The sequence below is a fragment of the Chrysemys picta genome, chromosome 8 (genome assembly GCF_011386835.1).
Source record: "Chrysemys picta bellii isolate R12L10 chromosome 8, ASM1138683v2, whole genome shotgun sequence".
Taxonomy (NCBI): Eukaryota; Metazoa; Chordata; order Testudines; family Emydidae; genus Chrysemys; species Chrysemys picta.
The window spans coordinates 72450791-72464046 of NC_088798.1; the positions used below are offsets into that span (position 1 = coordinate 72450791).

A 13256-nucleotide genomic window follows, 5' to 3' on the forward strand; every position below is an offset into this window, starting at 1 on the left:
GATAATTGTGATATATTTGACAGAAAGAATTATTTTCTTAATTGAGAAGAGCGGGAACGATTGCAGGTTTATATATCCGATTTAGCATCATAAATAAAACCCATTTCACACTCACATATATGTCCATTTTAAGCTTCTCTTTTTTTCCGAAAGAAATCTGCCCATTAATAATGTACAACTACAAAAAGAAGATGAAGAAGGCGGCTCCGCTCTCCTGAGTGATACTGTACTTAAAAGCTAGATTCTCTCATAAATCCTAATAAACAAAATAAAAGGAGTCCGGAAGAACCCTTAAGCGTTCCATATATAATGCATACCTAAAATCGTGGGAATGTTCTCTTGAAAACCCTGTATACAAAAGCTTTTCCGTGATGCAAATCTAAACTAGGAGAATCAATCATGCCAGCACAAATCAGACGTAAAATTAGTACTATACGCCCATTATACCAACATATTTCAAGTCAGTTAAGAATTTATCTATATTAATATACAGTGCTATAGAAGCACGTAGTTTTTTAAAAGCATAACAAAGAAGAAGTAAAATATTCTGTCTGAAATGTTGAAGTAATTAGTCATAAATAAAGGATTCTATAACGTTAGTTTCTGGATTATGTATTTCTAGTCTCTCTCTGTATATAAAGAAAAATAGTAAAACCTAAAACTTCAAAACCAAAACCCTCCCTAAAGAACAGTATTTACTCCGAAAAGGGAGGGAAGCCAGACAACAGGAAGTCCAGTTGGGACTTCGCTATTAATTTTATGTGGAAGATATTCAGATAATACGATGCTATGTGGCAGCAGAACAGCGATAGATAGATAGATAGATAGATAGATAGATAGATAGATAGATAGATAGATAGATAGATAGATTTGCAATAAAGGAAGTGATCTAACTGCAGGCTTCCAGATTTTGATGCACATTTCAATGTAAACCATATTATTATTCAGAGTTATGATAACTTTCCCACAAATTGGGAGACGGGAACTCTCGAGGAGTCAAACAGCTGCTAGTTTCTTCATCTGCGGAGCCTTAGGGCCAGTAACACTATGATAAAAGGTAAAGAACAAGCAGGAAACGGAAGCCACAGCGATCCACAAATACAAGGTGAGGCTGGACTGGGGGTCTACAGGAGCTGCGAGGCTGCTTAAATCGGAGAGGATTTCGGGGATACTGTCAGCCACCACCACCGTGACAGTGGCCGTGGCAGAGAGAAGGGGCTGCCCGTTGTCCTTCACTAAAACCACCAGACTTTGCTTGAGCGCATCTTTGTAGAGAAAGTAGCCCGCTGTCCTGATCTCACCGCTGTGGAGTCCCACAGAGAAGAGCCCCGCCTCTGTAGCCTTCAGCAGCTGGTAGGAGAGCCAGGCGTTCTGCCCGGAGTCTGCATCCACCGCCACCACCTTAGTGACCAGGTAACCCGGCTCGGAGGAGCGAGGGGCCATCTCCACTCCCGTGGAGCCATCGGTGGGAAAGGAGGGGTGTAAGATGTGCGGGGTATTGTCATTCTGATCCAGTATAAAGAGAGTGACGGAGACATTACTGCTGGGAGGTGGGGAAACCCCCATCCTGACCCTGCACTTGGAACCGAATCTCCTGGAACTGTTCGTAACCGAAGGAGCGCAGAGCGGAGAGAGCCACATCCGAAGAAGTGGGCAGTAGCCCACGAAAGCTTATGCTCTAATAAATTTGTTAGTCTCTAAGGTGCCACAAGTACTCCTGTTCTTTTTGCGGATACAGACTAACACGGCTGCTACTCTGAAACCAGTCTCGGAGTTAATGGAGATGGAAGAGCCTAGAGGAGCTTCCCGGATCTGACCCATGGTAACCGAGTAAGTGACTGGCGTTTTCTCTCTTCACCCATGTGATGTTGTATTTTGCCATCTGTTTCCTGTCCAGGGCTCGGTCTTTTCACCAGACTGTAATAATTATCGAAGGGTTTCTTCAGCTGGAAGGGGAGGTTGCTGGATATGGAGCACCTGACCTCCCCGGTCTCTCCTGAATTCGGATCTTGCACAGTTAAAAGGGTGATCATAGTCCCGTGGGGAGAGTTCTCGAGGATCGAGCTGGTAAGAGACCTGAGAGCGATTTCCGGAGCGTTGTCATTCACATCACGGACCGCAACGACAACTTTTGATCTTTCAAAAAGAACTTCCCGTCATGAGCTTACACTTGAATTTCATATCACGCAGATTCCTCAAAGTCCAGGTTCCCCACAAGTGTTAGATCTGCCGTCTTCGAGTCCAAGTGGAAGCTTTATCAGTTATCTTTCTAACTGAATATTGCATTTCTTTATTGATTCCTTCATCAGGATCAGGCGCTTTCACTGTCACCGCCCTGAACCCTATAAGACACATTTTCCAGAACACTCAGGTTGTAGGCCGACTGCCTAATACTGGCGTATTGTCATTTGCAGCCTCAACAATAACTCTGATAATGCGAAGTGCCAGACCTAACGGGATCTCCTCCGTCAGTGGTTGTAAAGGTTAGATTGTAAAGTTCGTTCTTCTCTGTCCAGCCACTTTCCCAGCACCAATTCGGCATATTTAACTCCATCGGATCCACTTTGCACAACCAGAGAGAAACGCCTATTCGTGCTCAGTTGATAGCCCTGGAGAGACATAATGCCCATATGTGGGTCCTGCGCCTCCTGAATTGGGAATCGGGTCCTCGCCACTGTTAACTCTCTGACTTTTAACTCCAGTTCCTTCGTTTGGAAGCTGGGAGCATTATCGTTAATACATTTTATTTCAATGTCAGTTTCATAAAGTTTCATTTTATCCTCCACTTTAGCCTCAAATTTAACAAACAGTTCTCCATCCGGTGAGCAGACCTACTCTCTGAGTATCCTTTCCGTGCAGATTAAACGGCCACTCTTAAAATTCAAAACAAATACTGAGTCCTACTTCTTCGCACAATGCGTACTCCGCGGTCTGAGAGCTCTTTTATATCCATGCCCCGCAGATCATTTGTGATGTTCCTCACGAAAGAGCCTTTCTCCATTTCCTCCGGAATCGAATAACGAATCTCCCCAGAAATTGATTCCCAAACAGTAACCAATATAACGCAAAACAGGGCTCACCCTTCGCAGTGTCGTTGCTTATATGTTTCTATTCTGTCACTCTCATGTTGATGTGGCAATGCCGCCCATTCTCCTCTGGGAATGTCTCTGTCTGATTTTATATTTGGCCGAATGTTTCCGACAGTATCACTTGTTAAATCATAAACTGTTTCCATCGAATATCGCCCTTTACGATTCCACCCAGACCCGCTGAGTGACAGGACCGGCTCCAGGGTTTTTGCCACCCCAAGAGCGCAAGCAAAAAAAAAAAAAAGCTGCGATCTCGATCTGCGGCGGCAATTAGACCGGAGGTCCTTCGCTCCCAGCGGGACCCTCCGCCGAATTGCCCCCAAATAGCTGGATGTGCCACCCCTCTCCGGAGAGGCCGCCCCAAGCACCTGCTTGGCAAGCTGGTGCCTGGAGCCGGCTCTGCTGAGTGAGAGAGTCTGACCTGTGTTCTGGGGTGGAGATGGCCGACACATGGGGTGGAGATGGCCGGATCTCTCCTGGCGTTAGTCTGCCTGATTGGTGAACAGCAGAGTTCAGAGTCTCAACCAGTAACTGCAGAAGTTCTGTGCTGGAGTTTTTCGATTGGTATTTATATCAAACAATAACAACATACGCTCCCTGCAAGTTTTTAATTTGATATTTTAAAATGTAAATATGCTACTTTTCACTTTTATATAAATAGGAGAGTCTACTGGCACATAAAGAATGAACAAAGGTATTGCTGGTGCAGAATCTCTTTTATTTTACATACAAATATTGTAATAATATGTTGTGTAATTTTAATATGGTTGTGCATGAATTTTACACACACACATTTGTTTATAATGATCATATGTATGTCACCTTGACAGACTGGTCCTTCAGTCCTCATATAGATTACACCGATCACAATACATCTTCCAGTCTTCTCTTATCCTGGCCTTGCTGCTCCATGTTCAGCAATACCTTTTCACCATAAAATCTTCCCATCCCTTTGGAGATTGGCCTAGTGGTCATTTCAGTCCCCAGGGGTACCATTTGGCAACAGCTGCAGTCCACTGATTGTCACTGAGCCCAGTTACATGCCCGACCCATCACATTTTATTGTACCTGCTTTCAACAACGACTTCCTGAACTCCGCTCTGCTGTCTGATCACTTCATTGGGGAGTTGGTCATGGATTGAAATCCCCCAAATTCCATGTATATGCAAATATCTTTTACCTGGATATGATATTCTTCCACCTTACTGTCATCTGTGCCTTTCATTTGGGCACTGTGCAATTGTTAAACAGTGCTGCCCAATTTTAGCAACCTTCTTTCTGGTTTGTACATCTGCAGCTGTAAATACTATTTATTTTAAGATAGTATTTATTTGTTCAAATGCTATTCATAAAATTAATTAGCAGTTCAATTGATGATAATGATAGGAGCTCAGCAACAAACAAGAGGCAGGGATGCTGGAACAATTTGTATAGTGGGGGTGCTGAGAGCCATTGAACCAAACTGTAAATCCTGTATATGATGGAAACCACTTCAAGCCAGGGAAGACGCCCATCTACACTGAATGGATTGTCCTGTAAATGTTCTGTCTGGGTATAGGTAATGGCTTCCTGCTATGACTAAGTGAAGTCATGCATGGACATGTGACTTGCCCATGTGACTCCAAACAATATCTTGTCACCTGTGATTTTCCACTAGCTGTGCTGAAGGCTTTGTTTGAAACAATGGGTTTCCCTCCACATGGCAAAAACTATGAAAGGCCCTGGAAACATCTCCATTTTGCCTCTATCCTGCTCCAGCCCCTTTCCTGCTCAAGCCTCTGGACTATGAACTTATACTAATGGGAGTATTCTAACCAAGGGACTGAGGACCTTCCGATGATTTGAAAGCAAACAGAGACTTATGAAGCCAGCAGTTTATTCCATCAATGCTACAAGCCTGAACCAAGAACTTTGCAATTACTGTATGTATTTGATTCCTTTAACCAATTTTAACTCTCACCTTTCTTTTTTTTTTATAAAGAAACCTTTAGATTTTAGATACTAAAGGATTGGCAACAGTGTGATTTTTGAGTAAGATCTGAGTTGTATATTGACCTGGATGTGTGGCTGGTCCTTTGGGATCAGAAGAACCTTTTATTTGAGGAGATTGGTTTTAAAGAACCACTCATCTTTAAATCCAGTGGTTTTGGTGGTGATATAAACACTGGAATGCCTAAGGAAACTGCTTTTATGACTTCTTCCTAGCCAGTGTGGTGAAACAGAAGTTTACTTTTGTTGCTGGTTTGGTCTATCTCATGGCAGAATAACCTCCAGTTTTGGGGTGTGTCTGCCCTATTTCTCAGCAGTTTGTCCTGAATTTGGTATTCTCAGTTGTGACCCACAAAGACACAGTTACAGTGGTAAAACTGGCAGACCCAGAGAAGGAAGGGAGAGCCAAAAGAGTAGAAAAGGGCTCAGGGAAATGCAGCAAGGTACGGGGTGAAACAGATCTTGACTGTTGACTAGAGGGTTCCTGAGCTGAAACCTGTGGTAGGGGGCAGGACTGGGTTCCCCAGTTAGCCTCTGGAATAGTGGCACTGGAGGGGCAGTGCATAGGAAGACTGCCTGAGCCTGTTTGGGGGAATAGACTCCCCCCTGACTGTGACCTAGCCAGAGGGCTGAGTCATGAAGAGACTGCAGCAGCTCCTAGAGGTAGAGAGGGGCTGCAGACAAAGAGCTAGAGGTGGAGGGAAGGCTTGCAACCATAGGGAGAGGTTGAGAGCTCAACCTGGTGAGCTATTCCCCAGAATGGCCAGGAAGAGGCACCATACCTGTGGTGTGTAGACTACCCGTCATACTTCCCTTGTTGCAATTTAAGATCATTGCTTCTTGTCCTGTTCTTGGAGGTTAAGGAGAACAATTTTTCACCCTCCTCTTTGTAACAACCTTTTGTGTACTTGAAAACTGTTATCATGTCCCACCTCAGTCTCCTCTTCTCCAGACTAAACAAACCCAGTTTTTTCAATCTTTCCTCCTAGGCCATGTTTTCTAGACCTTGAACCATTTTCGTTGCTCTCCTCTGGATTTTCTCCAATTTGTCCACATTTTTCCTGAAATGGGGCACCAAGAACTGGACACAATACTCCAGTTGAGGCATTATCAGCATGGAGTAGAGTGGCAGAATTACTCCTTGTGTCTAGCATACAATACTTCTGCTAATACATCCCATATTAAAGGACATACAGAACTTGCACATTATAGCAGCTTATATTACTTTTTGAAAACTCAGACTGTAATTCATTTGTGTGTGTATGTTTACCTGCTTTAACCTTGTAAATAACTCTTATTTCTTTTGCCTAGTTAATACATCTTTATTTAGTATTATAGAATTGGCTACAAGCATTTTCTTTGGTGAGAGATCTAAGGTACAATTGACCTGGGGTAAGTGACTGGTCCTTTGGGACTGGAAGTAACCTGAATATTATTGTCATTTTTGGTGAAAGGGACCATCTATCATGAAGGAAGGCTTGCCTGGGTGGCATGATAGACAGGAGTGCCCAAGGCACTGTCTGTGACTCCATGTTAAGACTGCTATAGTGCTTGAGGAGTTCACACTTAGTATTTGGTTGGTGAAAATTATTATCAAACACACAACCAGTTTGGGGTTTGTGCCCTGGTTTGTAACAGTCTGCCCTGAGTTTGGCAACCATGTTCATCAGTCACTCCAGACAAAATGACTATATGGTAATATTGAGGGGTTGTATTGTACTGTCCTCTGGTGTCTGTGCGTTGTTGTGCTGGGACAGCTTGTGTGCTCTAACGATCCCCAGAGTCTGTGTCAGCAGGGGCTTTTTGCTCCTGGTAGGTTCAACCATGCTGTATTGGTCTGTGAGGGAGGGGCCAGACAAAACAGAAACCCTGGTCCTCCAGGTTAGGGGTTAGGCACACAGCTAACAACCCTGTCTCATAAAAGACAAAATATGTTATGGAAACAGCGATGGAGAAATCGACCATTACTGTGTGTGATAGCCTTCAGGAGTCAATGACCCATATGACTGCCAGTGGTGAAAGCCAAAAGAAAGCCACTGGCATGAAGACTGAAGTGCTCAACACCAAGACAAAACCCAAACTTGTTTTTTGGAATGTACGGATAACACTGGTCTACAATTTTTTAGAGAAGTCGTCTGCTTCAGAGATAAAATGTGCTATTTACTATGTATTTTGATGTGCTGAATTCAAATATGACAATTAAAACAACGGATTGGCTACTGTTTCTAAGATATTTAAGTTTTTACATTTTATGTCTATGTATATTGTGTAGATAGTAGAGTTTTAATCATAAATTGTAAACATAGGTCTTTTCATGTGTTTATTGTTGCTTTACATGATAATATTTCACCTGTCCTGTTTATGTAACACTTTAAAAATCAGCAAAAGGGTTATATAAATAAAATTTATTATGAAACAAAAGGCAAAAAACTATTCTGTACATAGTTTAGTCCTATTCAGTGTCTACTCGGCGCTTCTTGGCTTGTCTCTTGTATTCATTAAATGGAGCATCTCTTGTCACTGTCCAGCAATAGTCTGCAAGTATTGATGGGCTCCATTTGCCCTGATAGTGTTTCTCCATTGTTGCAATGTCCTGGTGAAATCGCTCGCCGTGCTCGTCGCTCACTGCTCCGCAGTTCGGTGGAAAAAAATCTAGATGAGAGTGCAAAAAATGTATCTTTAGTGACATGTTGCAACCAAGGCTTTTGTATGCCTTGAGGAGGTTTTCCACCAACAACCTGTAGTTGTCTGCTTTGTTGTTTCCGAGAAAATTTATTACCACTAACTGGAAGGCTTTCCATGCCGTCTTTTCCTTGCCACGCAGTGCATGGTCAAATGCATCATCTCAAAGAAGTTCATGAATCTGAGGACCAACAAAGACACCTTCCTTTATCTTAGCTTCACTTAACCTTGGAAATTTTCCATGGAGATACTTGAAAGCTGCTTGTGTTTTGTCAATGGCCTTGACAAAGTTCTTCATCGGACCCAGCTTGATGTGTAAGGGTGGTAACAAAATCTTCCTTGATTCAACAAGTGGTGGATGCTGAACACTTTTCCTCCCAGGTTCTAATGACTGTCGGAGTGGCCAATCTTTCTTGATGTAGTGGGAATCTCTTGCACGACTATCCCATTCACAGAGAAAACAGCAGTACTTTGTGTATCCAGTCTGCAGACCAAGCAAGAGAGCAACAACCTTCAAATCGCCACAAAGCTGCCACTGATGTTGGTCATAGTTTATGCACCTCAAAAGTTGTTTCACTTTGTCATAGGTTTCCTTCATATGGACTGCATGACCAACTGGAATTGATGGCAAAACATTGCCATTATGCAGTAAAACAGCTTTAAGACTCATCTTCGATGAATCAATGAACAGTCTCCACTCATCTGGATCGTGAACGATGTTGAGGGCTGCCATCACACCATCGATGTTGTTGCAGGCTACAAGATCACCTTCCATGAAGAAGAATGGGACAAGATCCTTTTGACGGTCACGGAACATGGAAACCCTAACATCACCTGCCAGGAGATTCCACTGCTGTAGTCTGGAGCCCAACAGCTCTGCCTTACTCTTAGGTAGTTCCAAATCCCTGACAAGGTCATTCAGTTCACCTTGTGTTATGAGGTGTGGTTCAGAGGAGGAGGATGGGAGAAAATGTGGGTCCTGTGACATTGATGGTTCAGGACCAGAAGTTTCATCCTCTTCCTCTTCCTCGTCTGACTCAAGTGAGAATGATTCTGGTGCATCAGGAACCGGCAGTCCTTCTCCGTGGGGTACTGGGCGTATAGCTGATGGAATCTTTGGATAATGCACAGTCCACTTTTTCTTCTTTGACACACCTTTCCCAACTGGAGGCACCATGCAGAAGTAACAATTGCTGGAATGATCTGTTGGCTCTCTCCAAATCATTGGCACTGCAAAAGGCAAAGATTTCCTTTTCCTGTTCAACCACTGGCAAAGATTTGTTGCACAAGTGTTGCAGCATATGTGTGGGGCCCACCTCTTGTCCTGATCTTCAATTTTGCAGCCAAAATAAATGCGATACGCTTTCTTAACCATAGTGGTTATACTGTGCTTTTGTGATGCAAAAGTCACTTCACCACAAACATAGCAGAAGTTATCTGCACTGTTCACACAAGTATGAAGCATCTCTGCTCACTTTGGCTAAACAGAAATGTCCCCCTTTGCAAAATCAAACACTGACAAATAAGAGAGCACGACACTGTATGATTTCTAGAGCTGATATAGGACAATTTGTTCAGTAGAGTGATGTAAGCTTCGTTATGATTGCATCATCCATGACTTCTAGGAATAACATGATGCAATTCATATCATGTATGACGCAATACCAGCTTCAGATTGCATCATTCATTGTTTTGCCTAAAAAGCAAGTACTGTCCAAACCCAGTCATAGATTTATTCATAGATCCAGTCAAAGATGTATTTTAGTCATTTCTGGTTTAAATTTAGATCCCTTCCCTTTATAACTCACTTATCCTCCGCCATTCCCAAGTCAAGGGTCATATATACTGACCCAATAGCATATCTTGAAAACTAGAGCCAATCAACAATTTTAAGCATCATTTTCGTTCTCAGTGACCCAGAATTAGTAAAGTTTGACTACATTTATTTCAGAAGCATTTTGGCTGTAGAGCAGTGTAATGTATGAAACAGGGAAGCTAGCTCAGGTCACAGCAGAGATGAGATGCTACAGCTTACACATCCTGGGTATTAGGAAGAGCAGATGGATGGGATCAGGAAGATTAACAACAGCCTCAGGAAAAAGTTTGCTGTTTTCTGGACAGGATGATGGATAACACCATGAGGGTGTGTCATAACTATAAAGGGAAGGTTAACAGCTCTCCTGTGTACAGTACTATAAAATCCCTCCTGGCCAGAGACTCCAAAATCCTTTTCCCTATAAAGGGTTAAGAAGTTCAGGTAACCTGGCTGACACTTGACCCAAAGGACCAATAAGGGGACAAGATACTTTCAAATCTTGAGGGGGGGGGGGAAAGGCTTTTGTTTGTGCTCTTTGTTTGGGAAGTTGTTCGCTCTTGGGACTGAGAAGGACCAGACATCAATCCAGGTTCTCCAAATCTTTCTGAACAAGTCTCTCATATTTCAAACTTGTAAGTAAACAGCCAGGCAAGGCGTGTTAGTTTATCTTTGTTTTCTCAACTTGTAAATGTACCTTTTGCTAGAGTGTTTATCTCTGTTTGCTGTACTTTGAACCTAAGGCTAGAGGGGGGTCCTCTGAGCTCTTTAAGTTTGATTACCCTGTAAAGTTATTTTTCCATCCTGATTTTACAGAGAGGATTTTTACCTTTTTCTTTAATTAAAAGCCTTCTTTTTAAGAACCTGATTGATTTTTCCTTGTTTTTTAGATCCAAGGGGGTTGGATCTTGATCCACCAGGAGTTGGTGGGAGGAAGGAGGGTTAATTTCTCCTTGTTTTAAGATCCAAGGGGTTTGGATCTGTATTCACCAGGGAATTGGTGAAGGTCTCTCAAGGCTACCCAGGGAAGGGAATTAGCTTTGGGATGGTGGCAGCGGACCAGATCTAAGCTGGTAGTTAAGCTTAGAAGTTTTCATGCAGGCCCCCACATTTGTACCCTAAAGTTCAAAGTGGGGAAGCAGCCTTGACCTGGTGGCAGAGCGGTGGGATCATTTTAAACCAAAAGCCAGTAAGATTTTTTTTTCTCCTTTCTAGCTGCTTGGAAAGCAGAGCTGAAGGTAGATGCATATCTTATCTCTCCTTGCCTGAAGGCAGAGGTGTTAAGTTTTTTTTTAACAAGGGTCTTTGTTAAGAGAAGGGTTCAATCAGTGAGCAAACAACTGGTAAAAGGAATTTACAAGCTGAACTGTTTTTTTTTCTTTCTACTCGGGGATAGCCAGTTAGAAAGTCTCTGTTACCTCAGCAGCAGCCTGAGCTGAGTGCCTCCCAGTTTCAGTCAACTGCAGAGGGGTGTGGCCCAGCACAAGAAAACAGGAAAATGACTACCAAAGAAGTAGCTAACAAAATAGAACTGGCCAGACTAGAAGCAGAAGAAAATGAAAAAAAACATCAGAGACTGCTTCAATTATCGAGAAAGAGCAGAGAGAAAGAGAAGAGAAAGCCAAAGAGGAGGCCCATGAAAGAGAAGAAAAAGCCAAAGAGGAGGCCCTCAAGAGAGCTATGGAGCTGAGAGAAAAAGAGATGAAGCATGAACTGGAATTAGCACAGGCTAGGCCGGATACACCAGCCAATCCTAACAACCCCTCTCCAGGTACCACTTCCCATCCCAGAAAATTCCCCACCTACAAGGCAGGCGATGATACTGAGGCCTTCTTAGAAAATTTTGAAAGGGCCTGCCTTGGATACAGCATCACTACAGACCAGTACATGGTAGAGCTGAGGCCGCAGCTCAGTGGACCCTTAGCAGAGGTGGCGGCTGAAATGCCTAAGGAACACATGAACAGTTATGAACTTTTTAAAAACAAGGCCAGAATCAGAATGGGGCTAACACCTGAGCATGCCCGTCGGCGGTTCAGAGCCCTAAGGTGGAAACACGATGTGTCATTTACCCGACATGCCTACCACATTGGGAAAAATTGGGATGCCTGGATATCAGGAGCAAATGTTAAATCTACGGAAGAGTTGCCCTTCCTAATGCAAATGGAGCAGTTTTTAGAGGGTGTTCCTGAGGAAATAGAAAGGTACATCCTAGATGGGAAGCCCAAAACTGTAACCGAGGCGGGGGAGATTGGAGCCAAATGGGTGGAGGTGGCAGAAAAGAAAAAAACTAGTAGCAGTTGGAGCGAATATCAGAAGGGGCAACCCGAAACCAAACCTTACCACCGGGGACAACCCAAGGCCCCACCCACATCCCAAGGGAAACCCCAGATGCCTTCTCACCCCACCACACCAGTCTCCACCAGCCAACATCGCCCGGGTGATACCTTAGCAGGGCGATGTTTTAAATGTAATGAACTGGGACATATAAAGGCTCACTGCCCCAAGAACCCCAACTGATTACAGTTCATTGCACCACAATCACACCAAAGATCCCCAGACCCAGATGCCTCTCTCATACCCTCGGAGCGAAGGGAAACCTTGAGAGTGGGCGAAAAGAAGGTTATCGCTTGGAGGGACACTGGGGCACAAGTGTCAACTATCCACCAATCCCTAGTGGACCCCAAACTCATCAACCCGGAGGCTCCAGTGACAATTCAGTCCTTCGTGTCACAGTCTGTAACCTTGCCTACAGCCAAGTTGCATGTCCAGTACAAGGGCTGGTCAGGAATGTAGACTTTTGCAGTCTATGACAATTATCCCATCCCCATGCTGCTGGGGGAAGACTTGGCCAACCATGTGAAGCTAGCCAAGAGGGTGGGAATAGTCACCCGCAGCCAGGCTAAGCAAGCTTTCACCTCCATCCCTGTTCCTGAGCCGTCCCCCAGGGCCCCGTCTGTGTTACCAGAGACCCAAACAAAGGTGGTGGAACTGGATCCCCTGCCAATGACTGCAACAGCCGTAGTGGATCCAATCCCAGAGACCCGGACAAAGCCAGTCCTAGAACCAGAACTGGCAACGCGACCAGCAACAGACCCATTGCCAGCACTGAGTCCAGCGCTTGCAAACCCATCTACCACTCCAACGTCAGAGGGCACCAGCGAGCCTGAACCGGCAGAAGCAGCAGATAACCCTACCCAAGAGGCTCAGCCAGAGCCTGAAATACCACATAGTGCACCAGCAGACAGCGGTTCACAGTCAATGGAAACAGCCCCAGAACCTGCATTGCTTCCAGAGGGACCAAGCCCCAGTCCACAGTCCAAGGAGGAACTGATGTCTCCAGCATCAAGGGAACAGTTCGAGGCCGAGCAGGAAGCAGATGACAGCCTTCAGAAAGCTTGGGCGGCGGCACGGGGCACCCCACCGCCTCTCAGCTCTTCTAACCGATCCCGGTTTGTTGTAGAACAAGGACTTTTATACAAGGAGACTCTTTCTGGTGGGCACCAGGAAGACTGGCATCCTCAAAGACAGTTGGTAGTTCCCACTAAGTATCAGGTAAAGCTCTTGAGCTTAGCCCATGATCATCCCAGTGGCCATTCTGGGGTGAACAGAACCAAAAACCAGATGGGGAAATACGCTTTTGCGTGGACTACCGTAAGCTAAATGCTGTAACTCGTCCTGACAAC

At 44.4% G+C, this 13256-nt stretch overlaps 1 protein-coding gene and 2 pseudogenes across 23 annotated transcripts in view; all 3 read right to left on the reverse strand.

Annotated features, from left to right (window-relative positions):
* Positions 1-13256, reverse strand: part of LOC101938858 (protocadherin gamma-C5-like) — a 415891-nt gene that overhangs the window by 152706 nt on the left and 249929 nt on the right. The window lies entirely within an intron of this gene.
* LOC101936662 (protocadherin gamma-A5-like) lies at positions 881-1675 on the reverse strand (annotated as a pseudogene).
* LOC135973274 (protocadherin gamma-A3-like) lies at positions 1622-6904 on the reverse strand (annotated as a pseudogene).